The following is a 10,645-nucleotide window of genomic DNA, read 5'->3' as shown; positions in this document are numbered from 1 at the left end:
TTGTAATGTGCTATATAATGCATTTCAAGTTAACCCGGTACCCTTATTATTTTTTAAAAAAATAAACTTGATACTTGAAGCTAATTATACTTCGGGTTTGTCGGGTTATCTGATTAACCTTTTTAAGACCTTTCATCTCTATTTAACCGACCAAAATTAGCTTGCTCGGGTCAAATTAGAAAATTCCCTCTCAAATTAATCTTCACTCCCCAATTTTAAAAGTCTAATATTCCCATCCTCACAAAATTCCCTCCAGACTAGTCAATTCCCGCCAACTCCCTCACTCATAAATCAATCTTGCTTCTCCAAAACTTATACCTAGTACCTCTAGTATTCTTCATTGCCCCTGTTTCAATCCTAACCCTAAATTGGTAGGGTTTTATCCCGCTCGAGATTAGAGACCCAATTTCAATTTACTCTAAATTGGTGATTATTTACAGTGATTATGGGTATTGAATATTGATACATCCGTTTTATCTGTTTATTTTGATAAACCAGTTTATTTTGGTCCAACTCACTGACGGGTGTCTTCTATCCTCTTCTTTGGGTTGAAGGTTTAGGTGGTTAATGTTGTTTACATTTTGTTTATTTGGGTGTTTATTATTCCGCACCTTGCTAAAAATTTCTTGTACTTTGTTGGTTTTATTGAAAGCTTTGCTTGTAAAAAATGAAGAAATAATCATAAGTTTCTAGATATTATAATCTGTCACAGTCGACATTTGAATGTTTTTCATTTGCTTTGTTAGCGTGCTTTACGTTTTATGTGAATTAGTTTGTCTTTTTAATGTGAATTGGATATGTTTCCATCGAATGTTGAAAAAGTTAAGAAGTTTTGGTGAATAGAAGTTGATGTTGATGTTGATGCTACACTTGTTGTTTGTTTTACTGGTAGGCAATTTGTTACCTAGCTTTATGGATATCAGTTTCTCTTTTATTTGTTGATGTTGAAGGTAGAGTCATGTTCACTCAAAGGGGCAGAAGCAGATAGGAATAACGGGTGAGCATCCAGACATTTTTGTTTAATTTGAATGTAACTTTAGTTTTTTTACATTTAATTAACCTATGAAAGTTTTGAAGAAAAAAGTATTAGCAAGTTGCATCAAAGGAAATGGCAAGACATTTTGATGCTTTTATTATGCATTACCAGGTTGGTAACTAAAAATAATGTTGGCATCTTTAGTACTGAATATTTGATTTATGCTTGTTTGTAATTTACTAAATTATTAGATAGTTATGATAAATTGCTAAAGAATGCTAAATAAATATATTCTTTTTGGAAACCTATTTCAGCTCATTAGTTTGTTAATGACTTAATGGATTCGACTTTTTAGTTATTTAGTCCAAGTTTAGGTAAAAAAAGAGTTTTTATAACAATGGATTTTTGTAAATTAGGGCACGTGCCTTTAATTTGCTTTAGGCCTTCAAGATGCTTGAGACCCTGCTTTGGCTTCTCATGTTTGTTCAAGTTTTACCGGTTTGAAACTATCAAAGAGGATAATTGAATGATCGACGCTTTTGTATAGGGTTATGGTATATCAAGATTGATAAACGATAATTAACGATGACTTTTATTATAACAAGGAAAATATAACTTAAAAAACATGATTACAATAATTTTCATAATAAATAATCCTACTTGGTTGATGTATTTATATTGCTAACCCAATTTGACTAACAAGTTATTTTAATTAAATCCTAACGCCCCTTAACCCCATACAACTTAATTAGATACTTAGGCCTGGACCCAATAGGTCTGACTCGGTTAATTAATTACCTAACACTATAAATGGCGATCAGACCTTAATTTGAGGAATTAAATTTTTACAGTTGTATTATATATGATTCAAATTTCAACTTAAATCGATATAGATTTGATAGTTTTTTTCCTATCTTGAAGAAGTTCATATTGTTTTATTTATTTTGTTACCCCGTATTACATAAATTAGATAAGTTAAATTTATGTTAACAGGAACATTAAAATAGTTTAGAAAGAATAGTGCTTTACCATTTAATCATTAGTTGAAACCAATTATAGCCTATCCGAGCACCTGTACATTGTAAGTTCACCATACCACTAAAAAACTCTTTACATTAATCAAATGAAGGCATGTGATCTATTTAAGCAAAACAAGGAAAAAAACACAATAGATGGTTTGTATATGTTTATATATTTGTAGGAGTATAATACTAAATTACTAATTATACACTATTTATTTATTTATTTATTTGTTGCCTTAGAAAAAAAATATACAAAATGCCATTAAAACTTAAAATTTTATGACAAAAATATTAAATGTCATTGAAAATGTATGCAAAATAATTATGGTATACACAAAGTGCCACTAAATCCTAAGGTTTTGTGGCATAAATGCTAAATGTTACTAAAGGTGTGTGCTGTGAAAATGTGGCATACGCAATATGCCATTAAAACCCAAAATAGTGGCACTAGAGCTAAATGTCATTAAAAATGTGTGCCACTAGTTGGCATTTTTTTTGTAGTGACTTGAAAGAGCATGATAAGGATCTAGATCTTGTGATTACAACGATGTATTCGTTATTAGGTATACGATTATGCTGCGTTACTTTAAGTGTGTGAGGTGTGTGTATTGAGAGGGTATTTTGGCAGAGTAACGAGAGGGAAATCGGATAATAAGAACTGTTACATTAATGAATACATTATAGAGTATATATAGGGGATGGCTACATTCGTTAAGTTAACACTTAACGAATGTGTCATTCGTTACATTAACATATACGAATGAACATTTCGTTCGTTAATACACTTTAAACATAACGAATTGCCCTCATTTGTTATCTCATTCGTTAAACAAGTTAAACAAGGTTAACGAATGAGCTTACATTTAATACGAATGTGTTACATTCGTTACGTGGTAACGAATGTAACTTACAATAGAGCGAATGGCATTTTACATTATAACCCCTATAATACTAAACTATTACAATAATGCCCTGATAAAGACCCAGACGTACAAAACATATATTAAAAGCATGTTCCCAGTTAATGAGCCCTACCTGGTCCGCCAAAATTTTGTTTAGATAAATTTGTTGAGTATGAGGTTCATTACAAAGAACTCATCAGGGTATAAATATGGACATGATTTGGTCAGAGATGTCCTTTGTTATGTGTTAAAATGGCGGGTATCTCGACAAAAAAAGAGACTCTTGTGAATTTCTTGTTGGATCCTTGTGAAGGAATATCTACTCTCTAACCAGCGGACATTCTTGTGTTTGGATGGGTGAGGGGGAAGCATACTTGTGTGGACCTTGCTAGGGTGTCCTCTCTTGTCAGGCTTAGGGACACCAGGTTTGTTTCTAGGAAGGCCGTGTTAAAGACAGAATCAGGAAAAATTGCTAAGCACGAGAAGGCGTGTGTCGACAATCAACATGTCTTTATTCTTTTTGCTCTCGATACATTTGAGTCTCTTGCCCCCGATGCGTCTATGTTTCTTAAAAGAGTTCAGCGGGTTATGCACAGTAACTCATCGACGTTGAAGAACGATAACTTTGTTTTCAGGAGGATCGGTTTTGTCATTTAAAAGGGTGGCGGTGCAACTTGTTGTCCGCTTATCTGTCTCTTTATTGTAATTGGGTCTTTTTATTATAAATGTGAAATAGAGTAAGATGTTTATTATAATAGTTTATGTTATACTTTTATTAATTTTTTCTTTTTTGTAAAGCAATTAAAAAAAGTAACTTGTGAGGTATGAACAACCAGAACTCCAATGATATCAACAAATTACTAAATAGACTTCACAACATACCGTGAACATAGCCATAATAATAGAAGCATCAAAAGCTTGAGCTCCTCCAATGATCGACTTTTGCTTTTGAAATCCTTTAGTTATTTAAGTTCATGCAGAATCAAGTCCATAACTGTCACACCCCGTTAAGCGATTTGCGAAAGCGTAAAACAGAAATGTAACAGACACCTCTGGTATCAACCACATTGTATATAAAGAACAATACAAACTAATTTACAATATTTTACATCGATCTTACTTTGTTTACAACTAGGTGATACAAACAAAATCCAGTTCGTAAGCGACTTTACTTCTTACTAGCATACTTGCATCTATTCACCCAGCATTCATCGCAAGTCAAACACGTAGCACATTGATTTTCTATTCCAATCCAGTACCTGAGAAACATGTTATAACGTGTCAACTACAAATAGTTGGTGAGTTTCACGAGTTTCAATAAATCAGTTGTGCGTACAACAATCACAGTTTGTAAATACGCAAGTATGTATGTATGTACGTTCGCAAATCATTTTGTTTGAATGTTTATGATGTAATTATGCTAAGCTACAGTGAAACCTTGACTGTCTGTGCTGCGTGCATCCATTTCCCACGCTCAATCAACCACTGTGGGCCCCTTTCCGCCCACAACATGCCCCGAGTAGCTATGTCTAACACTACCTAGCGTGTTTGTATAATTATGGTCATGTGCAAACGGGATAATGTCTCAGCAAACCGTGCTGGCCCCGCCTTGGTTTGTCAAACCAATAGTACTATTTACAAGCCACCAGCTCGAAGTTAATCACTGTGTTAGTGGGGACTTTCGTGTGTTAGCACTTAGATAATTCCATCATCAAACAATTCAGAGTATATATAGTTATGTATCAACATGTTTTTCACCCTAAAAGTTCATAAAAGCAGTTTAAAAGTGGGGTCATGAAACTCACGGTTTAGAAGACAATCAGCACAACGGTGCAATGTAAGTTCGCAGTTGTTTTGACTCGTTCACTAGACCCTATGATGAATATTATAATAATATTAATGTTTTAATATTATTATAATATTTATACTAGACTGGGCTGTATAGCTAATCTGGGTATAGTTGTTACACCCAGAAGGTGTCAGTAGGCTTAGATTGTGATGTTGTTCAATGTCTAATACTTAAAACTGAACTTGGCTTAGTTTTCGCGTTTTCCCAGCTGGTCGAAGTTGTTCGTTTATGCGTTCAGAAAACAGTTATGGGGAAGTAAGCTTGAGTAAATGTGTTGGTCGATAAAATGATTAAGTTATAAAGAAAGATCACTCATTGGGGTTCCGGATTCGCTACGGGGCCCGCTTCCGTTTATTCAGTTTGATTTGAGAAGAAACGCGCACAATCTATCCAGATTGTCCAGGTTTCTCATAAAAAGGTTCGCTTTTACATAATTAATCCAAAAATATGATTATTGATCACTGTTGGTGTTCTGATATTCCCGCAGGTTCGTTAATCACGAACTTGCCGGTTTTTATCAGAATTGAATTTGTTTAATTTTCAAATTAGCATAATTAATTAACCGTTAATCATTAAATTATGAAAATTTAGCAACTTATCAAATAAAATATGTAGATTTTTATAAGTATAATTCTGGAGTTATTTACAGGTTTATTAATTTATAAAAATTTATTTTACCCGCTATATTTAGCCTGAAAATCGTCTGTTTATCCCAAACGATTTCCAAAAATTCCACAAAAATTTCTGGATGCTCAAATTATATCCCAAAACCATATGTATCAATTCCAAAATGTAACAGCCTTGTTCAATATTCTTTTCGGGCAAAAAACAACTATAAAAACTCATATGAACGCAAATGCATAAAACCTACATAGGCTTTTCCAAATGCTCCCAAATTTTATGTGTGATCAAAATATACCAATTCTGAGTTCCCCAAAAATTACATAATTTTTCAAGCATGTTAACTATTTTTCCCAAATAAACGTCCCAATTCGGTAATAAATTCGCCAAATATTCTCGGATGGTCGAAAAATTACCAAATTTGAACAGGGACTCAATGATATGTTCCCTGATGTCTGTGAAAAATTTTATGACCTAAAATTATTAACATCACAATCGAATCCTAAACAGCCCGTAATCGAGTGATTCGGTATTACCTTAGCGGTTTTGGTTCGTTTTCGCCCTTCTAATCAAGTTTTCGGGTTCTTGTGCTTCTATGCAAGCTAGATACAGGTCCTATATCACAAACCAAGCATGTATCATCTACATAACAGCCTTGGAAGCTAGGGTTTCGGTTAGGGCTTTAAACCGAACTTTTGAACCGTAAAAACGTCGTTTAAACCCTTTAATCCGTGTTTATGGCCAAAAAGAGTATGATTCTGGTTCCTAACCATGTGTATGATCAAAACATGTTTTTGGACTATTTTTAAGATTTTTGCATGGTTAGGAATGATTATTGATAACCAAACTATGTTTATATGATATTAACAAGGTTAAGCATGTATAAAAATTGATTAATTAATGAAGTTACCTTAGGTTTTTAGATGGTTTGGCTTTTGATCGAGAGCATTCTAGGTTTGGTTGGTTCACAAGATATGACCAACATATAAAAACTTCATTAAATTACAAAGGTGTTTAAGAGGGGGTTTCCTTGCGGCCGGAATTCTTCATGGGCCCACCCTGGCTCAATTTGGCCCAACAAACTGAATATGCAAGCCCATAAGTAAAAATACATGTCCCAATTTATTTCGGGTTCGGATTTTGACGCGAAAAACATATCGGGTACGACCAACAACACAAAATCGACCGTTTTTCGGCCATTTTTGTGTAAATTTATAAAAACATTCTATTTAGTTGTATAAATCAAAAATAATTCCACGAATCACTTAAAACATTTCAAATAAGTGTTTGGTAAGTCTTTTTCGGCTTAACAGATGATACAATGCTTGGTTTATAACTATCTTTCGCGTGTAAATCTATAGCGGGTAGTTAAACGAGCATGTTTTTGTTTAACTTGTTTGCTATCGAACTAAGGCCATAATACTAATATATTAGCTTATATTAAATGTATATCACTTATAGATGCCCCCCCGAGATATCTGGGTCATAATCAGACCTGCTTGATTATCCATTCGTTCATTATGCAATAAGCGGTTAAACGATTATTTGATCTCTTAATACTGAGGCGTATCTGGGTTTTTCACAAATGTCACATTATCCCCCCCGTTAAGAAATTTCGTCCCCGAAATTCAATATACTAGTTAACAACATTCTTAGGAACAAATAAGAATATTTGTTTTCGTTTTCAAATATATATAATTCCCCGTTGTAAGGCAATTACCGAACTTTTACCGTTGAAATTCTGTGGATTCGTAACTGTTTGACTTTCCCGCCTTTTATTTATACGGGCTCTTTACAAATTTTAGTTATGTGTGAGTATTCAAGTGGTACTATCACTGCCTCATCAATAAGGCACTTGTTTGTTTCGTATATATAGGAAATTACTAGTAGATCTACAACTCGACACTAACTATGGTTTTGTCAATTTGCTTTGACATTAAATTTTAGGGTAGCTTCGTATGGTTTTGTGTATGTTGATGTTAACTTGTCGGTTTCCTCAACTCACATAACATTTTTCAAAGGTTAACAACTCATTATGTACATCGATATAGTTTTATCTGTGGTTTCCGTAATTAAATTGGATTTCGTATTTTGAGTGTTGTCAACTTTCAGTCTAAAAAAATATCAATTCATGTTCTTGTTTGTATTTTATCGGTTACAGTGCCGCTTGTATAGTTTGTCAAAATCGATCATTTGTTTGGGAACAATAGGTCGTGGTTAAACCGATTCGGTTTCTTAAGTTTGTCAAAATATAAGAGATAAAATGACTATCTTAGTTTGAATAAATCGAAATAGACATACCATGTCGAGGTATGATTTTGTTGACATAATTGTAAGCGTGCCTTTAAGTTGTGTAGTTGTTATGTATCGGAAGAGGTTATGCAATTTAAGTTAGCCGGCCAATTAGTACCCGAGCCCTACTATGCTCCCGGAATGATTTACAAAAGTGTGTTATGAAACTCATAGTAATGTGTTCCCAGTTCCCTTGGGTGTTTTCAGTTGTTATAACATTGTCGAGTAGTTTTTGATACTCTGTTTTAATTCTAGCACGAGTCAGACATTCAGCTTACCAATAATATTCATTTGAATGTTTGTGCATCTTATCGCCACCAAGATGAATAGAATCTTTAGACTTATGTGCTTCGTCCATGATCGGGTCACATAGTTTAACAAAAGTTGGAGTCTAGACTCGGTTTGTTGAAGGTATAGAATTTCATTGGTTTTCCTTCCCAAAGTTCTTATCGTCCCTGTACAAAATTTTGTTTTCTAAATGTTATGCTCTTAGGGATTTCTTTTGGGCGATATGAATATGTTTGATAATGTTTGCCTAAACAATCGTTCAAACACCCGTATTTTCCAATGTTTAACTTTAACCCTTCATCTTAAGGCATCGGTTTTTCTCAATTACAATTGTTCCACGACTCTACTTGTCTTCCTTATCCCATATTCAGTTTTGTTAGATCAATTGCAGGCTATAAGCTTCTGCAATTCCTTTAATTTGTGTGTTGGATGGCATAAAGACGTAAAAGTAATCGTCCCATACTCCGGATTAAGGATAGTATAATTTTCTCATGTGTTTTTGATTGTCGGGAAGCATATGCTATAACCTTGTTTCTATACATTAGTACGCACTCCAAATCTTTTCGGGATGTATCACGAAAAATTACAAGATCATCAGTTCCTTCTAAGAGACTTCGCGTAGGAGTTTGATAAATTTCTGTCTCGTCAATTAAGAAGCCATTTTTTTGTTCTTCCCCTAGTCATAAGCTCAGTTCTTTTCAGGTCAGGAGGGTTAAAGGTTGGGCTATACTGGATTATCAATAAGGCGTCGGTAATATCAAACAAATTCCAAATTTTGACAAAATTCTTTTGGTGGCTCTGGTGTTTACCAGTTTTGTTCAGCTGTATGTGAATTCTGTGTCAACTAATAACGTGTTTTAACAATCGTACTCCTTTTAGCCAAAATTCACACTTGGACATCTTGATATACCATTCCTCTTGCTTCAACATTTCCAAGATTGTTCATGAATTTTGCTCATGTTCCTTATTAGTTTTCAAGATATCAGAAGGTTATCGATAATGTTGTAAAGAATTTGTCGAGGTACAATTTACTAACTCGATTCGTGAGATTCATGAAAACTACAGGTGCATTAGTCGGTCCGAAAGGCATAACTAAGGGTTCATAGTGACCATACCGAGCTCGAAACGCTGTTTTAGAAACATCTTCCTGTTGAATTTTAACTTGAAGATAGCCGGATCGGAGGTCGATTTTCGAGAAGTAATTCGCTCCTGAGAGTTGATCGAATAATTCGTCTAATTGTGGGCGGGGACATTGGTTTTTGATGGCAATTTTATGTATTTCTTAGTAATCAACGCACATGCTAAAGGTTCAATCCTTCTTCTTTACCGACAACACCGGTGCTCCCCAATGAGGTAGCTAGGTCCTAATAATTCTTGTAGTTGTCTAATTAGGTCTTACATTTCGGAGAGTGCCATACGATAAGGTGCCTTGGCAATAGGAGTTGTCCCAAGGATTAGGTCAGTTCGGAATTTAACTCGTCGGATTAATGGTATTCCGGGTAGTTCATCAGGAAAGATATTGGTGTATTCGAGTACTTACGTGGATATTTCCTATATGTTTCATTGGGGTTTTTATGGTTACGTCTTCCACGAATGCCATACACCCTTAGCATAAGCATTTTAATTCTTTAAGATGTAACACGAGAGGTGATATTGCACCAACTTTTATCCTTGTACCATAATCGTACTCACCATCCGAGAGAGGAATTTTAACTATTTAGTCATTAAACACGATTCCCGCCTTGTATTTAGCTAACCAGCTCATAATGACAATTACTTCGATGCTTTCCAACTAGACTAGGAGTAGGTCAATAAGAATGGGTGGTTGTTTAGGATAATAAGATAGTTTTGGAGTATTTGGTTAACAGTTCTAGGTTTACCGTTAGTGAAGTCTATAGCATAAAGATATATTAGTTCAATAACCTATATAGTTCCCAGGGATAATAAGTTAGTGGGAATAAGACTTCTATTAATGTCTATATCGAACGAGACTGAAGCATATTAATCAGAATTTACGAATATATTCTTTCACCACACTTAAGTCTTGTCTTGCTATCTTATCCAATCACTAAACGCGGCCTCCATCCGAGTTAGACGTCAATGCTTGTTCTTAGTTTAACCAGGAACAGTTTTTTTTTTTTTTTTTTTTTAAGCGTTTCATACTTCCATACTCATAGTAAACATGAGGGGGGGGGGGGGTTTGTCATAATTTTTGATCGAATTGGTTGTGATTAGGGTAAATGTAAATGATGAGGATAGCATGGTCGGTTTACCGTGTTCATAATGGTTTCACGGTTATAGGCAAAGTGTGCAGTCTTCCTTCTTTTTATGACATGCCTCTATTCGACATATTCTTTAGCAAAGGATCATTACATATGTTTAATTATGAACTAGAGTCAATTTTTGTATAATTTTGAGTTGTAGGGTACGCACGTTAAATTATTATAGCTCTTGTACTTTTGTTTCGTGATTAGCTCATTTTGTACAACAATCATAGTTTGTAAATACGCAAGTATGTATGTATGTACGTTCGCAAATCCGTTTGTTTGTATGTTTATGATGTAATTATGCTAAGCTACAGTGAAGCCTTGACTGTCTGTGCTGCGTGCATCCATTTCCCACGCTCAATCAACCACTGTGGCCCCCTTTCCGCCCACAACATGCCCCGAGTAGCTATGTCTAACACTACATAGCG

Source organism: Bidens hawaiensis, unplaced genomic scaffold (assembly GCF_021521415.1).
Source record: "Bidens hawaiensis isolate Kalapana, Puna unplaced genomic scaffold, B.hawaiensis_p1.1 tig00000284_1, whole genome shotgun sequence".
NCBI lineage: Eukaryota > Viridiplantae > Streptophyta > Magnoliopsida > Asterales > Asteraceae > Bidens > Bidens hawaiensis.
The sequence above is the reverse complement of the archived record's forward strand: the minus strand, read 5'-3'. Positions refer to the sequence as shown.